At 40.2% G+C, this 27,599-nt stretch overlaps 1 protein-coding gene across 2 annotated transcripts in view; it reads left to right on the forward strand.

Moving 5' to 3' along the window:
* Nucleotides 1-27,599, forward strand: part of POU6F2 (POU class 6 homeobox 2) — a 318,794-nt gene that overhangs the window by 103,501 nt on the left and 187,694 nt on the right. The window lies entirely within an intron of this gene.

Consider the following 27,599-nt stretch of genomic DNA (forward strand, 5'->3'; position numbering starts at 1 on the left):
CCTGTTGTATTAGTTCTTCATAGTCTCACTCTGTACAAGTGATTTCATGGCACTAGGTGCTGTATAAATACAGGACAAAAAGATGAAGCTATTCCCAGAAGTTACAGCATTTTGGAAAAAAAAAAAAAAAAAAAAGAAAACTTAATGACATTGGGAATATTAGATAGTGGAAATGAAAGGTAGATAATTTTGGGCAATGTTCCTAGCAGGCACTAATTAATTCCAAGATGTGTGAAAGTGTTCCAAATTTTCATAAACCACAGTATGGCTCAGTGTCTGGCAGGACTGAACTCTGTAATGCTGAAACAACCATGATGCTGATGAGCAGCAGGAGTTTTGTTAAAGCCTTTTCTTCATTTTGTTTGTTCTTACAGGATGGAAAAGAGCAGAGTATAGAGCAGCTAGAAGCACAGCATGTATTTTGCATACACAGAAAAGCAAACAAAATAGAAATAGCAAGGCATTGATACACATGAGAAAAATTGCATCGATACTTTAGTCATACATCAGCTTATGAATACTGTATTGATCTGTTTTTCTTCCAGCATCAAGATAAGATTAGTGCTACATGCATGGAGAGTCCTTAGCTATTGCATGCAAGGATTAGTGATTGGAGCACGGGGACTGGTAGTCAAGAAATCCCAAATCATAAGTTGGACAAAACACTCCTGGCTTTCTTTTCTTGCTTTCCCTACCTGTTATTGTGACCGGAGAGATACTTTATGCTTGCATGTCTTACAGGTCTGATGTCAAGTACCTATTGGACAATTTAAGCGATTTTAAAATGTTGTATGTGCAGAAGAGCTGCTGCCTGTTCTTCTGGTCCATGAGTGTCCCTTTCACACTGTTGCATTTTTTTTGCTTTGTAGTATTTGTATTATTGTGGCAGCCAGAGGCCCAAGCTAAGTGTTATGTCAGACACTGCATAAGTGTGGTGCAGGAGATAGTGCCTGTATTTCTGGAACCAGTGTCTGCTCTGCAGATCAGGGCTGGGTGCCACTGTTTGCTGATGGCTCCCTCCGCCATCCCATCGGCAGTCTTGAGTCCTCCATCTCCCTGCCAAGTAATGTGCCTTCCCCTCCAGAGCTTGGGGTGTCTCTCTGCATCTCAGGGGGTGTGAGAGAGTCCTCTGGCAATGTATGTTATTGAAGACAGTAATGGAAATAATACTAAAAGGAATCAGTTCCTTAGGAAAATGGAGTTTTCCCAAGTATCAAGTCCTGGTCCAAGTTTCATCCTACCTCCCACATGTTTTTTGTAGGAGAGAGGGAAAGTAGGAAAAACAAGTCACGTAGCTACGCATCATGACAATAGATAATAGTAAGCAGCTTTAGGGGCCTTTCCTGTCGAAATGCTGCCACTCTCCCTGACAATTTGGGCATGCTGACTAAGAAGGATAGAAAGGAGAACTGAGCTGGTCCAAAGGAAATACAGTGTACCGTTCTTAAAGAAATTTAGATTACTGTCTTCCTGAGGAAAACGTTTTTATTAACCAACTTTGCTGTACAGCTTTAAAAAGGCATAATTTTCCTTGTCATCTCCTGACTACGTTTGTGTCAAGAAAGTGCTTCTGCAGTAAAGTATGCTTCCAAGTTTATAAGATGTGGGGTTCCTACTGTCATCTGTTGGAGCGTCTCTCACTGGCCTTATGGGAGACGAATTCAAGCACGGCAGTAATGAGAAGGACCTGTTTACTTTTATATTCTCACTTAAAATCTGCTTTGGGTCTTATGAATACTCTAATACCAACCTGCTTTGCCCCCTAGTTCCCATTTTCAGGTACAAATCCATCACTAAAGACCCATTTCTGTGCTAGCATGTGGCTTGGCCAAGCCCTGTTAGAAAGTTACCATATTGCAATCCGGAGAAGCAGAACTCTTTGTTGAACTCTTGCATGTTTTTTGAGCTTTTGGAGTCCAGCAGAGTCTCAGGTTTGCCTTCTACCTTCAAATCTACTTTTTTTTTTTTTTTTTCATTTGTGAAGTGGGGGGGAAGGGAGAGAGAAAGAAACATGAAGAAATCAGACAGGTAAACAGGCTTTGCACAGGGATTTTTAACACACCACTGCTTTTATTTAAAGCATGCTGTTGTTTCTATTTAGCAGCTCTGCTGCCAAGCTCCAAACCCAATCTAGTTCAAGCTTCCCTTGGGAGTCCTCTTTACTGAATTTGTGGTGAGTCAGGAAGTATTTCTACCTGCCTCAGTGTGCTTCTGGGACAAGAGGAGCCGAAGAGGAGAAGCACTTTAGCCTTTCTGTTTCCGGTACTGATCTGATTTGCTCCCACCAGGCGATCAGATACTCCTTTGGGGGTGACTTACCCCTGTGGCTGCCTCCAGGACAAGCTGGCACTCCTCAACAGGGGTTATCTCACAGGCTGGGCCAATTGTCTGTTGGTTTCATAGCAAATAGGTCAAAGACCTTCCTTTCAGGCTCAGGTTTGTGCACTTCCAGTTTGCAGCTGAATACACAATTCATCATGCCCCTAATTCAGGGGTAGCTGTCTCCCTGCTGGCCCCTTCTCCCAGCTCGGTGAGTCCATGTTCACTAGCAGGGTGTATTGCTTATGTGCAGAAAGACATTGCAGATGCTCTCCCGAAAGCTGTGTGTAATACTAAATGCTAATTTTTCAATGACAAAAGTTCAGTGGAGAATGCAATGCTCTTTGATAGGAATTTCATTTCTTTACAGGCTTTCTATGCCATGGCAAGATTAACCCACGTGCATTTCACCTCTTTATGCCAGTGATAGACGTGATCCTCCTGATCCTAAATACTCTTTCTCTGCATCTCATCCATCCAGAACATGTATATTGAAAACGCATTGATTTGTGGTGCAGTTCTGAAAATCTTTTCTCTTCCCATCCCAGCTACAGATATATTTTAGCACTAGATTTTAAGAGACTGGGAGGAAAATGCTGGATATACCAAAAAAAAAGGAGAGATAGTTGCAACTCAGACCTTTTCCTTATTTCTCAGATGGTAGAAAAAAATTTCAAGTCCTAAAACTGCAACTCCCCCTTCAATTAATTTCTTGAATCTGCTTTGACCCTGCAGATATTTAGGTTCTCGAGGTGAATGATTTGCAGAATGTGCATAGGTGTTTATAAAAACGAACTATTGATGCAGTTTGAGTACTTTAACTCACCTTTACAACTAGGTACAGGTAACTACTGCAAATTGCAGATGCAAGATTTTGCTTAAAGATGAGACAGTGGAGGGGGCTTATTTTTAGAGGAATATTTCTACTGTAATTCCTTATCCTTCAGAATGCTCCTAAAGCATAAACTAACAGTAAGGGTGGAAAGAGGGAAATTGTATTTCTACTTGTGTAGGAGTCAGCCTGCTTGCATTTCTGTATATGAGGTGATCTGAGGATAGTTTTACTCAAAAAGGAGTGTGTGGGGGGGAGATTATGTTTCCTCACGTATGTATTACGACAAACAGGTTATTTCCAAAACTTATTGAATAAATAAAACTTTTATTGAATAAAATAAAACTTGTTAAAAGCAGCCAGCCTACTCCCAATGGTTTGTGCTATATTCAGAAAAGCCAGTATGAGTAACAAAATAAATTGCATCCCTTTTGCATTAGGCTTGCATTAATGTTGTTGTTTTGCTTGTGATATTTTGATTGTCACATCCATTTTGGTTTGCTTTTTTCTCAGACTGTTTTCAGTGGGCTTTTAGATGGTGCGAATGTACACTGCTTCCCCACTGTTTGATGTTTTAACTGAGGATGGACCCACTGAGGAGGAAGTGTAGTTAAATTCGGTTGACTGCATTTTCCCCTTCTTTTTCTGTTTCTGATTCTTTTTTAGCATGCTAATGTAAAGGCGGCAGGCAGGTTTTCTGTTACAAACCGGTACTTTGTATATAGCCAAATGGTCCTTGTCCAACAATCATCTTTCAAATCAATGGGAGTCTTTCCGCTGGCCCTGCCAAGTCCTTCTGTCATCGGGAGGCTTATGTGTTTCAAGTGCTTTGCCAGACTGAGGTTTAAGTAATCAAAGTAGCACACTATAGGCAAGGCGTTGTGTTGTCTTGTGCCCTCTGCAGTCATTTACACTCTTGTCAAGTCTGTGGAAGAATGTTTCCTCCCATTCCTCCCAAAATGACAGTGCTATATCTCATGGCTTGTGCTGGCACCAGAAAGTACTGAGTGATATTGGATTGGACTCTCGGTGTTTAAAATTGTCTTCAATTTCTTTTGTCATTGCAGTTCTGAGGACACTCACCAGCCATCTCCTTTGTCCATGATGTGATGAGCAAGTCTGTTGTGAGGCTTTGCTCAAGCATGGAGCTGGCTCCAAATGCTCTGTTAGGTGTCTTGCATAGCTCTGCAAAACCGTTAAGTTCTTAAAAAGTATAAAATAATGTTGCAAAATGCTGTGCTCAACCCTGGAGTTTCCTGTCCAGAAGCAGAGCTGGTACTTCTGCTGGTTGGCTCTGGTTGTGAAGTCCCGTACTGGGTGTGATGATGCATTATGATGCACCATCGATATTAAATCTAGGGGAAGGCTACAAGAGAATTGAATAATCCCAAGATTTAATAGCCCTGATCTTAATTATCTTTTCAGTGTCTTATAAAACTTTATGACAATGAGGTGACAGAGGCTGACATTTTAAGAGGTCCACATGCCATTGCTGACACATGACAAAAAAGCTATAGAGAAAAAGAAACAACTTTCTCTGTTCCTTTTACGATGTTAAAAGTTGGGAATTTTTCTGTTTTGTTTTGGTTTTTTCAATTGTTGGAAATATTAGTGGAACCAGCTAGTCCTCTGTAATTGAAGTATTGAACTCTTGTTTGGTAAAGACTTCAACTATGCTGTTTGAAGTACTTGAAAAAAATCTTATCAAAACCCACCACTCAGAACTTTTCCCCAAAAAACCCTTTTTCTGATCTTTAAAAAGGACAAACCCCTTTGCAAGAGTAATAGTAATAATAATAAAATCTCAGCTTTTCTTTATTTGCTGTTGAAATGAAAGCAACTAAAGATAAAACATTTTTCTTGGGTTTGAGCTGTGTTAACTTAATGTTGACTTGAGAATGTGCGGGTGAATAAGTCTTATTGTTGCTTGCTACTGCATTAAATCCTGAAAACTAAATTATGAACATGTTTCTTTAGAGAGAAATCCTATTGATATCTGGGTATACACGAGTAAAAATACTTTTGCTTGTATGAATGGAGCTACTCAGAAGAGTAAAGTCCCCTTGCTAAGTAGAAGTAAGTTGGATCCAGAGTGTGTAGTATCAGCCTAGTTATTTGCAGGGACACAGTGGGAAGCAGACACAATTTTTTCATATTGTGCATCAAAATCCATTCAGATTTCCTAGAAGAGTCTGCTTTATTTCCACTTTATTAAATGTAGTCTTGCTTATCCTCATACCGATTATGTGTGTGTGTGTTTTCTGAACATATCTTCCTTTTTTTATTGTAATATGGGAATATTGTATTTTGCAGTCTTTAAATTAGATATTTGATTCAATGCAGTGGCAGAACACAAGTGTGTTAAAAATGTCCAATTCCAGCAGGCGAAGCCAAGGGATGTTTAAAGCTTGGTGCATTATAATGTTTATATTACATTAAGTACTGTGTTATTGCACAGGATGCTTATTGTTAATGTCTGTAGGGAGAATCAGTTCCAAAGATTTCAATTTCAATAAACTGATTATGCAGTTCCACCACATACAATTAGGAAGGTAGTAATGAAATGGTTATGAAGTCCCTTGGCATTCTGTAGTTGTTTTTTTTTTTTTTTTTAATTTTGTAAATAACATCAGGAGCATTCTGGGGGGAAGTGTTTATGTATTTATTTATTATTGATTTTAAAAAAATACATTTAACATTACTAGTTATTACAAATCCAGTCTCAGCAACAGAAAGGAGATAAGCTGTTTCCACATTATTAAATGCATGATGCCTAGGGAATTGAGATTTATCCTTTATATAAATATATTAAATATTAATGAATAGTGATTACAGAAATTAATTTATAGCTGCATTTAATTTTCTAATAACCTTTCATAGCTTTATTCCTTTGTTGCAAACAATGCATATTTAAATACAGCCCCTTGACAAATACCTTGGATGACTACAGAATGATCTTGTCCACTGATCAGAGTGCTGCATGCGCTTCATGGGATGAGAGAGACAATGAAGTGGAAAGAGTCTGAATCCAATCAGTGCTGCCTGACTCAAGAAGAGAGGCATCTTGCGTCTTCTGAGGGGAAAAACAGGGCCAACACAGGGAGGGTTCAGAAACTTAGCAAAGGCTGCTGTATCTTACTACAGGCTACACTTGGCCCTTTTGGGAGACAGCATCTATTATCACCTATTTTGAAAAAACTGAAAATATCTGGTTTGCTGTGTGGAATGTTTTGAGTTTCTGCGACTTGATTTCTTTAGGTTTCTTTGGAAGAATGCTTGCATTTATCTCACGCAACTTCTTGTCCCCATGGGTCGGTTTTCTACTTTTCCAGCTGCCAATAACATTTATTGTTGTTTTGTGGTTTATTTTTGCTTTCATTTGAGCTCAGGTCTAGGCACAAAGCAGCTCCAGAGAAGAGGTCAGTTCCAATTCTGACATGGAATTGTTGCATCATCTTGGACAGGTCAATCTTGGGCAAGATCATGGTCAATCTGCTCCATGTGCCTAAGTTTCCCCATCAGTGAAATAAGTGGGGGATAGCTTATTTCTTTGCCTTTTTCACTCATCTAAACAAATAGATGCAGGAGAGAGCTGAACTCCTCTGTTGTTTCAGGTTGCCAGAGCTAAGCCCTCAGACAGTATGTTGGATGTGAACTGTATCTTACTGTGGCTGACTGCAGAGATTCTAGACTTCCAAAATTTTTATGAACTCCTTTTTTTCTTTTTGTTATTTTGTTTGGGGTTTTTTCTATGTAGATTACAGGTGGGAGAAATATAGTAAAGAGAGAAAATAGTTCTGCCATGCGTGCTTATTTTTTTCCTGTTCAACCTTTGCCTGGCTTCTCTTGGGAATAAGACAAATGGATGAGTCTTAATCTGAGGGCCACCGGAGACCTATGGGGAATTTCCACAGATCTTGAATAGCCAAAGAGAAATAAGCTTTTATGTCTTTTTCTTTCCCTGAGCATGGTTAGGATTGGCCATTACTATCCAACAGGAGGAATTTTGACATTCAGAAAATGGGCTTTCAGTGATTAACTACATTTGTGTGATTAAGTGTCCCTGAAAACTTCACAAACAATAAATTCATCCTCCTGTTAACAGGGAGATAGCCGAGGTAGACTAGGGGAAGAAGACATAGAGGGGAAAAAGGCAGCCCTGGATTGTCACCTTCCGAGGACATGGGGAACAATTCCCACCAGCTCAGCCATGGAACAGAAATAACAAAATTTCCAAAGAGAGTGGTGCACAACAGTGTTGTGCATACAACAGGGTGGCAAAGGGATCTGTACACAATTTGGTAATGCCAGTCACATGAGTTGCTTTGCTGAGTAATTCTCACTGTGGCTAACAGTGATGGGGAAGTACGTTATCTTCTTCATGTTAGGCTCATTTTAAACAGTGGTGGTTTCTCTGTCTCATTTGAATTGTCTGCTACAGATCTGAAAACCAAGGCACTTTTTATAAGTACATGATAAATTCATGATAAGAGGGAATTGTCAGATTCCAGATATGATGAGAGCATGTAGACAGAAATGTTTAAATCAGAGGTGTGTGGAACGCTGATCCCTCCTGCAGGTCACAAAGGGAGTGGTTCAGCACTTGCTGGGAGCATTGCAAACAGCACTGTTTCCGTGTGCTCCTCCTGGTCTTTATTAGAAGATCTCTTGATGTTGACATGCTGACTCAGACCTATGGAAGGCAATGAACGTTTTTTTTATTGAAATCAGTTAAGTTTGTGTCGTGCCCTGCAAAAGTTCACTGTCCATGTAGAGCATTCCTGGCCATCAAGATGCAGCAAATATCGTAGAAAGCGCAAGTTGCTTTTGCAGAACAGAGGTGTCTAATTCAGGATAAAAACTGCAATTAGACCAAACAGGCATGTGTTAAATCATCTACATCCTCTTGTATATTTTTTTTTTTTTAATTTTTTAAATCAGCAGAGGAGGGCTTGGAAAGTCTGAAAACTGTTGAGCATTCAGAACCAGGACAAGCTGTCTGGGAATCCACTCTGAGAGCAGTGTGTGTGTTGGCCAACATGGAGTTGAGCAACATGTCAACAAACAGAGTGTCAGGGAAGACTGCAGACTGTCAGGAGACTATTGGTTTGAGCATTGATTCAGGCACATGTATTAGAATACAAAGAGCTGCTCTGGATCTTATCTCCTGGCCTGCTGCCAGATTCATTTCCAAGTTCAGTGTTTCACCATGCTGCCAGCTATGTTTTTGCGTGTCTGGACACACTAGCTCTGCTTGCTGTTGGTGAAATGCATGCTGTCCTCTTTGTGAGAAGGCAGACGACCCCTCGGCAGTGCTCTGCTGTGCTATTTGGAGGCAAGCAGTGTTCCATGAGAAGAAAAGTTTTTGAATAAAATCTTACATTTTCAAGCTTTCCTACTTTCTGGAGTGGATGTATGAGAATCCAAAGCAAATAGGGTATTGTACAAAGGTGTTTCAACTGTAGTACGATGTGCCTGTCTGAAAATTTGAAAGCAAGGTCTTCAGTATGGTTTGCTGCTTGAAGACATTTCCAGTTCTGTCTGCCAGAGCATAATCTCACAGGATTGGGCTTTGTGGCCAGGATCATAAAAATGGCTGGTCCAGTATACTGTCAGTGTAAGTCCCCGTATGTGTTTGAACAGTTCACATCAGTAGATGCGCAAAGATGAATCCTTTCTGCGGAAGTAGCTGTTAACACCTTCAGCAGTTCTGCTGTTTAAGCTTCCTCACTCCACCTTGACCCTGCTCTGCCCTCTGCACTGAACCCATGTGGTGAAACAGATCAAGGAGCCCATCCTGCTGAAAAGAATATTTTTCTTGTATTGTCCCCAATTCAGCCAATATATCATTTCCCCCAGCTGGGTCACCACACAGGTGCATGAAAAGGGATGCCAGCACATCATGTTGTAGCAGATGCATAAACACATGGATTAGCTGCAGAAATATATTCTATTGCACCTTCATGTGCTTTGCAGAGGACATGATGTTTAAGCATAAAAATATGCATGCAGAAGGGGTTTTGTTTAGCTGTCACTTGATCCCCATGCCTGTACGTGTTGACATGTGACTAGTTGTACTGAAATTATACAGAAATGTGTAGGCTTAAAAGTGAGCAGTAAAAGATGTTGACGCATGCCTGCCTGATCTAACACGTGTCAGGACCAGATCTATAAACTCCCAGCAGAGCTGGAGGACAGTCAGACCTTCACAGGGTTTATCTTTTTGAGCGATCCATTGGAGCTCTCCTGTATTCAGCTGAACTGCATGAATGTCAGAGAGCAGCGCTTGGCGAACTGGATGTAAATTTGGGAAGAAGTCTACCACCCCTGGACTTGGCCTTTTCAGGAGAAACAAGTATTTTCCAAGAACTTCTGTGAGAGGAAAAACAGTTGGCAGGGTTTTTTGTCTATTCTGTAATGCAGATTAGCATAGTGTGGTAATAAGTATGTACTGTTGACACTTAATCAGCTACATGAAGCCCTTGGAAGAATTTAGATCCTAGTTAGTAAATAACTGCAAAGACTTCATGGAGCACCATTATTGCTGCTGAACTGACTGACAGGAATAAAAAATAATACTTTGCTAATCATCCTAGTTCTAATAGAGATTGTTGCCATTTTTATTCATGGTTCATTGGGTAGAAAATAATTCAAGACTAATGTCTCAGAAGGTAGAAAAGCAATGTGTTCCCACACAGCCTGTCTTGGGTCATGCAGTCATAGAATGACAGAATGGTTTGGGTTGGAAGGGACCTTAAAGATCATCTAGTTCCAACCCCCTTGCCATGGGCCGGGACACCTTCCACTAGACCAGGTTGCTCAAAGCTCCATCCACTCCATTGGCATGGATCCTCTACCAATAAATGGTAGGGAATGCCAAAGAAATGGACTTGGGGGAAATTGGATATAATGTGTTGTGAAAACTTTTGAACCTAGGGCACGATAGTGAGGCCTAAGCATTTTGCACTGTTGAAGTGTACTTACCATGGCGATGGTGGGGTCTAAGAAACTCCAATATCCACCTGGGAGCATTGCCGCAATCCTGCCGGATGAGGGCGCAGACCATGGAAAATCCTTGCCAGAAGGGTTGCTTTGGTGCATCTCCCTGTTCAGTGTTCAATGTTGTTGTCTGATCGATAGAGGATGGGAGTTTGTTACAAAACTGACCGTGGAGTTGGGCTGTTTAAAACAGTCCTTTTTAGTTGGAAAGATGAGGGCTTTCACTTCCAGTGTGTTCCCAGGTGTTTGCCTCTGCAGTAGCACATGGAGAGGAGAAGACTCTACAGGTCTGACAGATCAGTGAGTCTATTTCAAAACTCTTGACTGTGGGTTGCATTTGACTGCTCGGTTTGGGATGTGAATTCACTCCTCCTGGCCTCTGTTAGCTCTGGGAAATTGACCCCCAAGGTAAACTGAGCAGAAAAAATTTCATGCTAATAATGCTGTCAACTGCCATTACCACATCATTAATATTGCTTATCATTTATTAAAAGCAAGTGATAATTCCTTGGTCTTCACTGGTATTACAGTAAGAATGCCCGGTATTTTTGTGTTGCAACATCAGTGAAAGCTATCAAGTGAGTTCAGGAAAATGAATGGACCCAGAACCTGTGAATTTCCTAGACGAGGTAGGAAAGGGTTTTTAGCCTCTGGTTTGTGCACTTGGGGACCCATGAAAAACAAGCTGAAATTGTATGAATGACTCCACATCTGCTCCAGAAAAGCTTTGAACGTTCAGAAACTGAAAACCCATCGTACATGAGGACTGAGAGCTGACTAAGCATGGCTCTGGCATTTGTCTTGGTATATGGCACTCCTGTCGTGACCGTTTGCAACTTTCAAGTGTAACCCTTGAGAATAACCACAAACTGGGGCATTTTAGAGAAGCTGAGGGTTATTTAAATTCAAATATTGGTTTGGAATCTAGTTGTCTGACAAAGTGTAGGGTAGAAATGCAGTGGAAAACTCTATTTGGTTCTTTGTGGAGTGCAATTCAGCGAGGTCTGGCCTCCAAATACAAAAACTCAGTCCTGGCTCTTCCTTTGAAATTATTTTAAAGTATATTAAAAGAGGAGAATGATGACAATGATACTTTTAATTAACTGCATTATTCCCATCAACTGTATAAAATTTAAATGGCAAAAACATTGTAGAACAAAAAACTTAAAGTACAAATTCTGTATGCATCCTTTTATCCCAGAGTGTGCTGCTTTTACCCCCTAAATGCTGTAAACCCATAAAAAATAGGATTTGTAATGGTTGTAATTGAACTTAGTACAATGTGTTACAACTGAAAATTGCTAGCCAATCAAGAATTATTAGTAAAATTGAGAATTTCTGGAAAGGGGGCAGAGAGAGAAAGTTGTATTTGGATGTTTTTTCAGCATGACTTTCAGCCTTGCTCAGGGGGGATAAAATGAGATGACACTGGGAAGAAAAGTACCTCACCAGAGCTTGTAGTTATTGCTGTTTTGAATGCTTATGCAGCTGCTCCACTGGAGCCAGATTGATCCATTTCTAGGCAATGGTCATTATATATCGTTTCATACAGAAAATGCAATGCTTTTCTTCTAAGTTGTCCTTTCTGATGGATGTTATTACGCTGAATCTTATTGCATTATATTATGGTTTTGAAATATTAAGATATTTATGTCTTTGGTAAGTGCAGGAGAAGAGTGTGAATATGATACAGTGTTTGAAAATATTTATTTTTGCGGAGGAGGAAAGTATCCTTGGAAGATGAGCTGCTCCTAATGGGGGAATTCTGCTTTCTGTTCCAGCATGAAAGGGTGAAGTGTGTGGGGCCTCCAGCCTCAAGGATGCCCTGATATGTTTTAAACCCTTGTGTTAGTGGCAGGATCTGTCACCCATCTACTCTACTTTCTCCACTCTTCCCATTTTAATGCAAATATTTTTTTATTCCAAGTACAAAATTGTTCTGAGAGACAGTGGGTTTAAAAGTTGCCTTATATACTTCATTTGAGATTTTTTTTTCCAACAGCCACCCTGCCTTTAAAAACATAAGCAATTGACCCCATATATTTTTAATATTCTTGAAGTCACTGTTTCAGGGTTTTTGTCTGAGAATCCTCATAAAAGAGGAAGAAAACAGCACAGAAAAGGGGGAAGCTGAGCAGGAAAGGGAAGCCAAGGAAAGCAACTGTAGCCTGAGACCGATTCTTTCTTAGAAAAGGTACGTCAGGTGTCAGACTTTAAGTCCGTGTATGTTACGAGAGTGCAACCCCAGTGAAGAGCCCTGGAGGAAAACATAGGGATCACTGTAGAAGTGCTTTTGTCCCCCAATATCCACAGGATTTTTCTAAGGATTACAGGGTATCTTTGAGATTAGGTGATTAAAGACCATTGACCATCAAGGTCTTGCTGTATAAGGAGAGATGCTGTAATTTGCTCTCTGATGCTTGTCACAGATCATCAGAGTGGGAGAAAGAGAGCTCAGAATTATAGCTTTGCACCCCATACCTTATTTTTGTAGTCTTGTGACCACTTAGTTGTGAATAAATAAAGGGTACGTATTCTTGCTTCCCCCTTTAGAACCATGTGCTTCAAAGGAAGTGAATGAAGAATCAGATAGCACCCATTTTATGTAGATATGAGACTTAAATGTTGTCACTATTCTTTGTAGTGACTAAACCACTTTTTTTCTATCTCCTGAGCTGTGACCCTCATAGCAGGTCAGCCTGAAGTTCTGATACGAAATTATTTCAATGCCCGGAGCTCAAGCACAGAGGCACGCTCAGCATGCTGCCCGATGCTGTAGGTAGACAACAGTCAGTGCTGCCGTGCCTTCACTTTCCAAAGGGTAGGCCCTGTTCCTGAGGTGCACAGTGTACAGGATGCTCAAACAACTGATCAAGTCTTAGCATTGGCTCTGCCTTACTTGATGATGCCGGCCTAATATTTTGGGGAGCTATCCCTAGAAAGGCTGTCACAGAAAGACCAACCCCAACTAAAAGCAGCGAGCACTGGCAGATACACTGCTCAATGAACTCCCTTCCACTGTATTTCTTCCTGTCAGCCCCTAAGTCTGCTGCTGGTGGATTAGGAGAACCAATATTTGTGCTGTTCAGCCCCTCGCCTGGCACTTTGAGTGCTGTGGAGCAGCACCGCAGCTCTCTCCCTCTTAGCTCACTGGTATTTCAGAGCATCTGGGCTGCCAGGACTGCTGCTGAGGGGTCCCAGCATGGAAGCACTGCAGGTAAGAAGTGTACTTAGAGACCCCAGCCACAGCGTGGACTCCTCTGAGGAAGCACAGCATCCCTGCTTGCAGCCCGCTGTGATAACCTCCGGTGCCAGCACATGACACAACACAGCCATCATGCCATCCTGCAAGTTGGTATGTCAGGTGTGTGCACTGTTGTATAACCTAGTGTTTAAGATCTTGACCTTTGCAAAAATCAGAGGTACTTTAAAGAAACCTTCTACTTTATTACAAAAGAGCAAGTCTGTAGCTTACTGCCACAATTTTTCTCGGTGTCACTATATGACATGAAATGAAACTTATGGGAAAGTAAGTAACTTCCACGCAAGGAATTTTCATGCTGTTCAGAATAGATACTACTCTACATTAATTGTGTACTTGCAACTGCCAGAGCCTGGTTCTTCAGTGCCAAATGAAATTGTGTAAACTGAAAGAACGTATTTAAATTCTTATGAAAAAGCACTGCAACCACACACTTGCTCTGTGCACAGAGGGGTCTTACCCCAGGAGCATAAAGAAGCATCGCCAGTGCCTCATGCTCGTGTTATTTCAGTGAGCCTGCTCACAAGAGTGAAATTGCATACTGAGACCTTACAGTATTGAGCCAAATATAGTTTACTGCAACATGCTCTTCTACACCAGGGACAGTGAAAGTAGAAGTGCAAGTTTCCTTCAAATGAAACTCCAACATGAATCCCAAACTACATAGTCTTCTGTTGCTTATCAACTGGATTTATACTCTGGATCTATTTTAAAAGCATTTCCTGTTGTTGGTTTTTTTGGCTTAGGTTAACAAAGTGTAGGAACGTGTTGCTACCTTCTGCTGTTTTGGGCAACCCTGTCTGTGGTCAGTTTTCAAAAGGAAAGGATTCAGAGAATCCTGCTGTACGACACGCACCTCCTGTGCTTCTCCACAGATAACCCGTAGGCTGCTGGAGTCATGCAGAAGGGGCTTGCATTTGTTCCCCGACCAGCACTCTACAGTAATCTTATCCAAAAACCAAACGCAGAGTTAGGACATATTTCAGCAGTGAACCAAGAAAGCAGCATCAATACAGGAAAATTTTCATCGATAACAGATCATGTGTTCAGCTAGCTAAGGAGGATGAAAGAAAAAGATATTGTATCTATAAGTCTAAGTAAGCCTGTGGGTGTGTATTAAGGACTTAACTCAATTTGAAAAATGCTGCCCGAATTTGTTTCTACTGTGAGTAAAGTGTTTCTAAGCCTCAGATGAGCCATTATGTTTATCCAGCATGACATCTGTTAAAATATTTTTGAATGAAGAGCCTGTATGGAGCATACATAATAAGATAGCTTTTGTGAGCATGTTTGTATTCCTGATGGACGAGAATGGCTCATTTGGAGCCCTCCCAATTTTACGCTGTTTAGGAGGTGTGCTAGATCCCAGATGAAAACCCACAAGAAAATGTAATTAGTGGAATAAAATTTAGTGCATATGCCCCACGGCTAGTTTTTACATTGCAGCAGCTTTGCTGTTAATTTTTCTTTTTCAAAGTACTGAAATCAAGAGATTATCAAGTTAGGGATCTAATGACATCACAAAATCAAGCCTTATTTTCCAGTGCTTCCATATTTTTTCTGTTTTTTTTCTTAAAGAATAATTTTAAAGGGACCCAATCCACTTTTCATTAAGAAAATAAAACAACCAGGCTCGTAAACTTTGACCTTGGATTGTAATCTGGCAGGACCCAACTAATGGAAACACTCCCACTGAAATAAAATGGTCAACTTTCTTGAGTAAAGATTTGTAGAATCTGGCTTCTGGTTCACCACGTTTCAGGCCAAAGCAAATTTTACAGCCAAGTTATAAATATTTGAAAAATGGGGAACATAATGGAAATGCTGACACAACCTTAACATTAGAGGCATAAGCAGCACAGTGTTATAATCTGGCAGTGCTGTTTTGACAGTGGTTATACGATAATGCAATCCAGGCCTGGAGCACTTTTAGCTAAATGTATCAATATGAACCTAATTTACTTAGACCCTCATGTAGTCATTCACATTAGAAATCTCTAGCACTCTGATGTATAGATCAAGACAGTTTCTTTCTTTCACCCTGATTTATACCGGACAGGTATATGTTAAAGTACACAATAAATAGGCAGAGTATTAAATTGCTGAGGCGGTGTTTCTTCAGACTTTTCTTCAGACCACCATTTACTAAACAATATCATAAGAGCTATATATCCTTCGGAGTGTTAATATGTAACCAGAACAAACAGAGGACATAGGAAAGGTGGAGAAAAGTTAGATATATAAGCAAGAAAAAGTGAGTTATTGATTTTATTGACTGGTCTGTTAACTTCTGACATTGCAATAAAGCCTTATTTATTTGTATACAGAAGACTCAATTACATAGATACATATCATTTTAACAACTGGGTTATTTACAGGAGAATTGCAGCTTCATAAGTAATATAGACCTGCATTTCTCAAGCTGATGTTTATCCATTGTTACCATTTAGGGAGTTGTGGTCTCCACAAATGCTCTTTGGAGGAAAGTCATTAGAATAACATTAAGTAAAAACAATGTTATTATAACAATACATGTGCAAAGTACACTAACACATACAAGAGGTGTGCTTCACAATGGCTGAAATAAAACCTATTGCATCCTGGTTTCTGTCTACAACTCTCTTATGAATGTCAATCGTACATATTATGGTGAAGGGCTGGATTTTCCCTGGAAGCTCTTTAAATACCGTTTTAACTGAGAAGATGGTAAGTATGAATATAAATATTTTGGGCTTTTGTTTTAGTGTATTTTCAATCTAGATTGAGTTTTGAACCCAGCCATCTCTTTCTGAGTGAAATCTTAGTGTATTATCATCTATATAATCAACAGGCCCTACAGAATAACAAGGGGAACAGTCTGAGTGATGGTTAATGGAATGACTGATTGTGACCAGAACCTCACTTGGGACTGTATAGTCAGTAGTCAGCAAATATTATTTCCTCCAGCAGTCCTTCAGTAGCCAGTATATGGATTTAAGGGGAGGCAAGGTGATGAAAGTAGGAGCTTTTTCTGTGATGTGAGGATGCAAGGAAAACATGCAGAGGCTTTCTCCCAAAACCAACAAGAAATTATCCCAGAGATCTGAGTGCAGATTTCTTCAATGTGGAGGAAAGACAACTCTAGAGCCCAGCTGGGCAGACATTGCACCGTGTCCAACATATGCGTTTGTCCTAAAGATAGGGTAGCGTGAGATGATAAGAAGTCTGTGGCTGGGGGAAGCAGCATGCTGGCAACACGTGCCAATGCAGCCACTCTAATGGACGTGCTCCTGTGGTCCAGGACTTCTCTAAACTCTGAGGGCCCAGGACACTCTGTGTGTGAGATGAAAAGAGCTGGTGTAGGTCTCATAGGAACTCTATGATGGTTGGGCACTGAGCCTAAATCTTGCTTTTGCCAGATTAGCACCTGATCTTTCTTTCCTTTATGGCAGCCCTAAGGAACAGACGGTGGAAGTGTTGGCTATTTCAAAGCAACCCTGGCTGCCTTTTGCATATCCTCAAAGCTGGAAGCACTAAAAGAAGCTATTAAGAAGGCAACAGCAATCCACTTCCATAAAGTACATCAGGTGTGATGAACCATTTGCTGGCTGCCAAAGGATCTGACTTGTAGGAAAGGTGGGCCGAGGGTCCTCTGTGCTACGCTATGGCCAGACATAAGAGAGCTTCTGCCTAGAAGCAACACAACCACTGTAGAGTGGTGCGCATGTGCGTGTACAGAGCACTGTGTGAGCGCAGCTGTGAGGCTTCCACACCAGGACTGGCTTCTGTCAGCTCAGCTGGGAGTATGGACAAAGAAGGTCAAATCTGTTTGTCTATATGTACCTCTAGCCATTGTCTTATTTTTTGTAAATATAGCTAGATTCTTCTAAAGGGTTGCATGGGTCAAAATCAGATGACAGAGCTCTTACAGAAATACAGAATTGTTAAAAAATGGTTTTTTTTAAAAGCATTTTTAGAAGGAATCAGTGATTACTTTTTGCCCAACTCCAAATTATGTTTAGTAGGCACGTACACATAGTCTGAGATCTGACATAATCCTCAAAATAAATAATATGACAAATGGAAGCTGATGCTGGTTTTGTGTTGTTGTGTAATGGAGTTAGAATAATGACAGGACAATAATATAATAGAATTCTGCAAAGCCCTCACTCTACTTGACTTTAAGTGGAAGTAAAATCTTAGAAATGAGAGGACAATAAAATAATGCTTTGTAAAAAGGATAAAAGAATAATGTTACCTAAGTCTATTAGTGACATAACACACTGTGAATGCACTTAAATTAATAGCATCTTTTACCAGTAGATATTTTTCAATTACTGTATTGCTGAAAAAATAAACAGAACAATAATATAAAAATGAAAGGGATGGAGGAAACTAATTTGTTTAAAAATATGTATCTATATAGAGATGCATACATTTATATACGAACACAAGTATTCTCATGGATTAGAAGCAGTTTGTATATTCCGTATAATTTAATCCTGTTAGGATGTATTGCAGTGCCTTCTCTCACTCTTTGAAGCAAATTGCCTGCCACTTGGTATTTTGGCAAAGCTAAGTCGTGTGGCTTCTTTTTGCTTTTTTCCTTCCTGCACAGCATGTTGTTACAGAGAGGTCTTGCCATGACACAGCGTTACTAACTGGGAGATCTTTCATGCAATATGACTGTCCTAGGATGTAGGCCTGTTACATGTAAAGCTTTTTTAACCTCTGCTGTATTCTTAAACCTTTCCTAGAGAACTAATCCAACATGTGAAATCCGGTGGGAGTTTGACTCACATAAAGGCAAGATCAACATATTACAGAAAGAGTATCCAAATGTGTGTAAACCACTTGGTTATTTTCCTGCAGATCTGTTTTAAGGTATTTTTAGCGTGCAAAAGACCATCTTAGTGGTTGCTGCAGAGTGTTTCACTATCGTTGTCTGGTAAATACCTGCTCAAATTCAGGAGGCAGACAGGATGATAATACTGACTACTAGTTCTTTAGGTCTTTTTTATATTTTTAACTTTTGGTCTATGGGGAGGGGGGGAGGGATGGGGGCAGGACCAAAAGCCCTTGCTGTGTGTTTTAAACTTAGTTTAGCAATGGTCAGGCTTGGCATAGCTTGCAAGACCTGGCCGACAGACTGAATGCTCTTTAAAAAAATATAAAGTGTTTGGGAACTCCTGGCAAAAGCTCCTTGTAAATAGTCACTACAATTGATTTCAGACAATAATAAAGAGACAGAAGTTAATTCAGTTCAGGATTTACAAGATCTGGAGACATGCATACCATGAGTTTCTGCAGCTCCCAGCCAACGCTTTCATTTGAAATAATGGCTCACCCTGCTGAGCCACTTCATGAGAACTTGCTGCAGATATCAAATGGCACAGGCTGCTTTTGAAGGGGGAGGGCTGTTGAATTTTTGTAGCTAGGAATTTCTCAAGGTACATGTGCAGCTAAATAGGTTTATAATGTAGACTTACCAGTTCTGTGATTTAGTCTGATCTAGGAGCGTGGTCTCCTGCATACAGAGTTGCTGCCACTGTTAAGGTTTCCTCCTGGATCTCAACTGGACTCCTACAGTACGCTGCTCTGTGGGATGGCTCTTTCAAGAGTCTCAATAAAGTCTGAACAGCTGAACAACCTGTAATGAGACACTTGATGGAGCTGCCCCACAGGGCTGTGTAAAGACCACAACAGAGAGTGTGAAATTGTTAAAGACACCGCAGGGATGAAACCAGACAGCGAACTCAGTAGCAAGAGTGATAAACCACTGTTGCTTGACCATACTTGCTGGCCAGGATGCTCCAGGAGGAGTTTACATACATTGTGGGGTGCATTTTGCTGAACGCTGGCTCTGCTGAAGATCTAAGTGCCAGGTGCTTTTACTGGGTTTAATTGAACACTTCCTCCCTTAACTGGATATTCTTCACTCACCGAACCAGGTGATTGGAATTTCTAGACAGGCTCTCATAGGACTGGTAGGACTCAAGGTTCATGTCTCCCCCACCTTACAGTATTTTCTTTCCAGTCCCTGGAGGGTGTCAAAAGCTATGAGTTAAATTTCTGTCATCAGCCACCTACCTGTTCCCTATCACTTGTCGATAAGTCTATCAATGTAACTTGTAAAAAGCAAAAGATGTCAGACATGCCACCCTTTTCTTCCACCCAGAAGCCTGAATTACTGTGCACCAGAAGCTGTCCACATGTATCGCCTGGCTTTCATTAGTCTGTAGTGCCAGCAGCCAAGCCCATAATACATAAATTGTGCAAGGGTCTCCAGGTAAACAGCAATGTATATCATTACAAGATACCATCATAGTCTACATTATTTTGGGGAGGGTACAAGAGTCAGATGGGGAGGGTGAGTGTCAGGAAGTTGAGCTTTTGGTGGAAAGCTTGCCCTCTGCCCTGCTAGGAGTAAAAATGCATGCACAGATAAGTGCTGTAAAAATCATAAAGAAATCTAGTTAGCTATAAAGATAGCAAACTGGCAGTTGTTCCAAAATAGATGTTCTTCAGTGTGCTCACTCTGGCATTTAGTAAGCTTCCAGGGATGGAAAGAAAGGAAAGTTTAATTTAGAAAAGCCTCCTGCCCTTCTTAGCTAGGGATCAGCTGCCCAACATGAAATAATAATGCATTCAACTGTCCATCTTCTGGTAAGTAACCTTTATCATCATTGCATTCACCAGCACTAACAGCAAACAGTGAGTATGAAATGTTGTATGAATTCAGGGAAAACTGATAGGGTCTTTGTGACCTTAATGTGATTATATTTGTGCTAATGCATACAGTATAAAAGAAGCTAGAACTCTCAATATGAAGGGTCCAATTCATTAAAAATGTATGTACCATTAACAAGGGATTTTTATGCACTGTACTTAGGGGGTGAAGAAAAGTAGAATGAGTCTATTTTGAATAAAGAACATACTTTTGCAATTATATCCCTTCACCTTTTCTGCAGTAGCAATGCTTCTTTTCTCACATGAAGTATCTGAAGTGGAAGAATATTCATATAGGCACCAATAAGGAAAAAAAAAATCACTTGGGGAAAAGACAAAGAAGAAAAAAATAAGACAATGAAAGAGGAACAAAAATACAGATGGGGAAGAAGAAAATTTAAGGCAGTTGGGAGAGCTGGGGTTTCGCGTTATCTGTGATTTTTGTGCCTTGGTGTGGTAGGTTTTTTGTTTGGTGGTAAATATAACTGGTGGTTGCCCAGGAGAAGTTCTCGGTAACATGAATCACTTTAATAGCCGCCTGATTTTCATTAGAAACGTCACGGAGTTTTAATGTTATCAGTTCCGATCCAGAAAGATGCAGGTGCGTAAATACAAGCCAAGCTCTGTGCATACGGGTAATGAGCACAGTGATTCCCGCTACCTTATGTGTCTTGTGGGAGAAGATCCTTTAGGAGAAAATATCCCAGGGACTAGGCAAAGGCGAGATTTTGTGCTCTGCTGGCAGAATGATTTTGAGCTCTGCAGTGATTTTGGTAGCTTTGCGGTAACAACTGCGTGGCAGGTTCAGATAAGTAGAAAACTGTGAGGTTTTACTTACTTAAATACTGAATGATACAGTCAGTAAAGCAAATCTGCTCTATTCATTCTGCTGGCTAATTCAATCCATTTTGCATGCAGGATTTTTAGCATTCTGTACAGGATATTGCATTGACATATATGTCAATAAGGCAGATCAATATGGCGTTTTCTTATCACACCAAAAACATTTTCAAAGGTAAACTAGAAGGATTCGTACATAGGTAGGGAAAAATTAAGTGTGAGAGTTATGTAAGTTGAGACCATCTGATGTTGTGGAAGATCAGCACAGTACTTGTATGCTGTGCTGAAATGATCGAACTGTAAAATGATACTGACACTGCAACATTGTTAGGTTTCAGAGTTAACAGGTGCTGGTGGTAATTCTGCACACCCCCAGTTCTCTACTTGTTTGGTTTTCTTTGTGAGGCTGAAATCACTGCCTAAAAATAAAAGCTTAGAATCTGAAGTAGAGATCAGCAGTAAAAGGTGAATTGCTTAACGATCGGTGGGATAACCTGATACTTAGAGAAGTTTTATACAATCTAGATGAGTGAATTGTATGCCACACCTTGGTCGTGGACTGAAGATGACAACTATCTGACTACTTAAATGTGAGAAGTCCAAGCTTAAATTCATACCTTTCAGTGCATGATTCATTATTCTCATTTAATTTCTAATCTTGATTTTCTTTGCTGAGGTAGCAGGAATATCTCCTCTGATAACCATAGGATAATACCAATGTAAAATGGATTCAGCATAAAATCTCAATTTTCTCTCCTGAAAGTATTGTAAAATTTAGATGTGTTTGTGAAATTCTGTGTAGCAATCTGATTACTAAGGTTTTACGATGTGATTTGGAAAGGCTTCCTACCTACATGTCTAACCTCTGAGGCAGCAGGAAAATTAAAATAGTGAAATTAAGAGCCACAATATGGTGCTTCATGGCAGAATGAGGATTGTTTGGAGGGAATGTTATGTTTTTTCATTATCAGCTGCATCTTTTTCTTTCAGCTATTAAATTTTGTTCAGCAAGGTTGCTGCTGGTGTAATTGCTGACAATTAAGGGTTCATTTAATGAAGAGCTAAGTTACTTTAATCAGAGATGATGAACTTTCACACACCATACCCAATAATTTGAATATTATCAGTCAGTCTATTTAATTTCTTTTAAAAAGTTATCTTTTTTTTCTCCTGATAAGATGACTTGTGATCTAAATGCAGCTATATTATATGCTCAGACTGTGAGTTTATTAGTTTTAAAAATGTAAGACTTTTTTCTCACAGGCAGTATTTTCACTGTAATGATTTCATTCTTAAAGCTGTATTTTTAATGTGAGCTGGCTCAGTGAGTAAGAAAAGTCTACTCTTGATTTCTTATTGTTACAGTTACTGAGAGATAAATACAAGTAATTTAATGTCACATTGTGGAACTGTGTCTAAGGATGTTAATATGAACTGTTACTTGAAATGCTGCATTCTTTTATTAATGTTGATTCATTTAAAATATTTGCTTAAATGGGTATCTCAGAAGGATTTATGTGTTCTTTTGATTACTGAAAATCTAGTAGTATTAAATTTGATCCTGCTTGTTTTTCAAAGCATTGAGCACTAAAGAGAGGTGGCCCAGCATCTCCCTGGTACAAACGTGAGACACCCTGAATTCATTCTTGAAGACTTTGAGGAAGTTATTTATGTCCAGATCATCTGCTGAGGCTACTCCTATGCTGTGGTTTGAACACTGGCTTTGAGAGAGCTCTGGTGCAGAGTTTGAGAGGAAACACCAGTGTGCATCGTGCCTTTGAGCAGGCACAAGCACACACCTGCAGGGGAACCAGGAGGCCCGGGACAGAGCTGGATGTGCATGTTTAATGCCCTCCATCATATATCCTGTAACGTTCTTCAGTATAGTCACATTTGCCCGTCAGCTGCAGGTTCCCTGCAAGCATCGGACACCAGGTGAGACAAGGCTCCTGGGACGGGCAGTGCATACGAGCGCAGGGCTCTAGGGAGCATGGGCCAGAGCTACTGGTAGCCATGGAGTAGCCAAGGAGTCACAGAGCAGTTTTGTGTTTTGACCCATGCTTTCCTGAACAGTGTAACTACAGCTAAGGAGACCTAGGTGCCTAAATGGTGCTGATTTGGGCACCTCGATATGAGAGAGATCTCGAGGTGCTGGAGCGAGTGCAGAGGAGGACAATGAAGCTGGTGAAGGGCCTGGAGAACAAATCCTGTGAGGAGAGATTGAAGGAGCTGGGACTGTTAAGTGTGAGGAGGAGAAGGCTGAGGGGAGACCTCATCACTCTCTAGAACTACCTGAAAGGACATTGTAGAGAGGTTGGTGCTGGTCTCTTCTCACAGGTAATTAGCGATAGAACAAGAAGGAATGGCTTTAAACTGCAACAGGGGAGGTTCAGACTGGACATTAGGAAAAAAATTTTCACAGAAAGATTGGTCAGACAGTGGAATAGGCTGCCCAGGGAGGGGGTGGAGTCACCATCCCTGGATGTGTTTAAGGGTCGTTTGGATGAGATGTTGGGGGATGTGGTGTAGGGGAGAACTTTGTAGAGTAGGGCTGATGGTTGGACTCGATGATCCCAAGGGTCTTTTCCAACCTGAATGATGTCCTGTATCCCTTAGTTGCTCATTTGTAAAGTGGGGATTAGAGCATTCCCTCCTTTGTGTGGGGCACTGGGAGATAAAGACATTTAGAACTGAGTTACCTGTTGTGTGGCTGAAGATGTGTAAGAAACAGAAAGGAAGCAAACTGTGGAAAGCCTGTTTATAACTAGTGCATTTACAGTTGTAATTTTGTATGAGGCTCAGAGGCCTTGGGATGTGGGATTTTTTTTCACTCTGATGTTTCTCTTATGGTCTTCTCATTTTTAAGCCAGGTATTGTTCAACAAGGTTTTCTGCTTGGGTTTTGTTGTGGGTTTTTTTTTTTCATTTTGATAAAGGGAGAAGAAGGTTGCCTTTGTTTTACTTGGCTTTATTTAAAATAATGTTTTATTTTAAGAGGATTATTTTACAATGTTTACAGTGCACTTCAATTTTTTATTGTGTCATGCCCTTCCAGCCCCTTGGTGGGATGAGAGGTGAGTGTCTGTATTATATAATTTATAATTAATTTATGATGAATCATATATGATGAATACTGCTTATTAAATATTAAAGCCTTGTCTGCAGTCATGGCCGTAGCATGGCAGTAGCACTCCTGCCTGTTCGTACAGTACTACTGAGCAAACTCATTGACTTAGGCTGTGATGGCAGTGCTCAGTTATAAGAGAAGTCTTAGCTCCTTGCCTAGGCAAACAGTGTTAAGGAGAATTACATCTCTTTCTAGAGCAGGTTCCCTGTTGCTTCTCCCTGTCCCTTGTGCACCAGCTATCAGAGGTGTAACGAGAGTACGGTCTCTCCAAAGCATAGTTGAGAGCAGAGAAGGTGCTGCTGGTAGCTCCCCAGCTCCATAGGGACTGCTCTGAGTCCTCGTTCCTTGCCACCATACCCCTCGCTGATAGAAACCTGAGCAGCGTTGGAGGTTAGCCTAACAGGAGGTAATGTGCTGGATCTGGACAAGTGGAAAATCTAGGCTGGATTTTGACAGGCCATTTTTATTAGTGAAGACTGGAATTTGGAGAGGGGAATAATTTACCTGCAGAGGTTATTTCAGCATCTGGAACTAATGAACTCCCAAATAAAGGCAGTAAAACAGAGGGGAAAAACAATGCAGGGGATTGTGCTCTGCCAGTTTAGGGCAATGGTCTTAATGAAGGTATTTTTCCAAATTAGTAGCAATGACTCTGTGAATCAGAAATAGTAGCTGTGACACAGAGCTTTCCCAACTCCTTAGATCCTCTGAAATCAGAGGAAGCTACCCAGTCAATATTGTAAGGCAGAAAAGGAAAAGTAGCCTTCTACCAGTGTTTTGTGCTCTACTTCAGCTTCCTGGGAGCTCTGACCTATGTGTCTCGCTGAAGACAGCGTGTGGCAAGGAACAAATGCTGTCACTGTGTGTGATGCAACAGAATTTAACCCTGAAATCCTCGCTTCGCTGTATTTACTGACAGCCCAGCAGGCAGATTTTCCTGCATGTTTTCAAAAAAACCTTGACTCTTGAGTGCCTGTTATAGCAGGTAGATTTGAAGGGGCATGAGAGGAAATGTGAGAATTTTGGTCTGAGAATACGGCATGCATAATTGCATATAGGGTGCCGTGTAAGACCACATTCATGTACGTGAAAGTGCGTGCTGTTTTTCTGAGATCATATGGAAAGTGAGCTAGAAGCAGCAGGCAGAGCATTCAGGTACTGAAATAAAAAGATACATCGTCTGCAATGAGTGACCATATGAAAGGAATGTAATCCTAAGTGATTCCAATTAGTGCAATGCAAAAGGAAAGGAGTATAATTAATTCTGACTTTACGGTCCTGTATAACCCACTTGTACTACATACAGCTTGTGAATGCAATATTGCAAAATCCTTAGGGTACAGATAACAGAAAACAGTGGTTCTTAGGATAGCTGCACCATGGAAAAAAATACTAAAACACAGGTATATCTCTTCAGAACTTCTTTTTTATTTTCTGAGAGCTCAAGCTATAGTAATTGCAATAAAATGTAATTCTAGTGAATATTTGACTCCATTTTTTTTGTTCTTCTCCCAAAGCTTTCATAGGACAATTTAATGATGTGACAGATTATCAGGAGCTTGTTTTAATATTAATTAGATCATAAGCAAAGACAAAATTTTCAGCCCTTAAAATCACATCAACTTATAAGACTTACAAGATTTGATCTTAATGGGGAGTTACATATTCATTGGTATCGAGCCTTCGATTTAATATCACTTTATACATACAGCTGTGATGGGAAGATTAAAAAACCCTACAACAATATGTGGAAATTACCAAAGGTGAAATTATGTTTAAAATACCACTTTATTTAGTATAGGTGGAACTCACACCGAAGAAAACCTATCTTTGGTCTTAGGGATGGCAGCAGCAGTAGGACTGTAATGCATTTAAAAGAAACAGTTTTCACTGAATCTCGCATATCTAGTTACATTTTTTTCTTTTCAAGTAACTTGGATGAGTAAATTGCACATAAAAAATTTAGTGACTGGGCCTCTTTTTTCATGTTATTAGGCAGTTGTTTGAGTCCTCAGCGATTATAGTAGGTCAGCTTATTCTCATTATTAAATGACAGTGGTCATTAAAATGCCAAACATATTTTTGTAGAATTCACTCCATAAAATGTCTGCAAGTCTGTATGTTTTTATTAGTTCCAAATCAGATATTTCAATAGACCGTTTGTAAGTATTCCCAAAGCAGCGTCCATTTCTGAATTTTTGAGACCACACAAAAATATTACGAATTAATCAGATTTTCAGATTTCTGCATAATAACTCTACACATTTATTGTTTAATCTTATTCTAAAATGCTGTTATGATTGACACCTTGCTGTAGAGATAGAAGTCAATTGAATAATATGTAGCAGTCAATTTTATTTGTACCTTAATGTGCTCAAGTTTTTTTTTTCTTTTCACATTTCCATTATTTATAAGTCTGTCCCCCTGGAGAATATATAGAAGAATTTGTTTTAAATGAGCTGATAATACCCTCTTTAAAATTTATAAGTATGACAGAGTCGTATCCTTTTTCCTTACTGTGCCAGGGTGCGCCAATAAACTGGTTCTGAATTATCTTGCACTTGTTAGTCATAGGACAAACATTGGAAAAGAGCATATTGTTAAGGTTTACTTAGAACGGGATTTCAACTGCTCATCAGAAAAAAAATAACAGAACAGGAGCTATCATACCAACCAGGAAACCTGACGCCATCGCCAGGGTTTTCTTTTTAAGAGACCACAGTATTCTTGCAGCTACTTTTGATACTTGCTGTCATTCTTTCAGCTTCAAAGATAAACGTGGGCCTGATCGTGCCGTCAGCACTGGAAAACTTTGTGAATCAACGCAAGTCCTTCACCCGAAGGAAATGGAGGATTGGGATGTAGTTTTGAAAGCATCTTGGTACTTTCTTATAACTGATAGGACGTTTTTCTTTCTCTTTTCCCTTTTCAAATCTGTATTGCAGACTTCAGCAAAATCCAGTAGGGCTGGGCTGTGTTCTGTGCTTAGCAAGTCATTAGTGCCCAGCATATAGTTCGATTGCTGGATATTGATCATCTAAATAAATGCTGGAAATCCTTGGTTTCACAGAATTTTGCTCACCCCCCACATGCAATTTAGAAAACAAGCTGTCGTTTGGAAGCCTACCTGTTTTCAGTTTTCATAGTGCCTTTTTACTGTGCATAGTACAGCCTTTGCTGCTTCAGTAACTGACAAAAGAAAATACTTTATTAAGATACAAAGTAGATGTGACTTGATTGTTTTTCAGATAATTTTTGCTTTCAGAAATTAGAATGGCTGATGCTCACCTAAGCGTAAAAAACGCAGTTCCCACACACGCGGAGTGCTCATGTGCTGTATGTAAATTGATGTATAATGCAACCCACATTAGCTGGGTTGATGATAGCTTCAGTTTCACTGCTGTCAGATTTTTGTAGCTCCTTGAATGAGTTGGCTGGTCTGAATGAATGTTAGCATAATTTATGCAGCTGATAAGTGATTTGAGTGCTTGAGTTATTGATAAAGCACTTTAA

This window comes from Strix uralensis, chromosome 1, assembly GCF_047716275.1.
Source record: "Strix uralensis isolate ZFMK-TIS-50842 chromosome 1, bStrUra1, whole genome shotgun sequence".
In the NCBI taxonomy this organism is placed as follows: Eukaryota; Metazoa; Chordata; class Aves; order Strigiformes; family Strigidae; genus Strix; species Strix uralensis.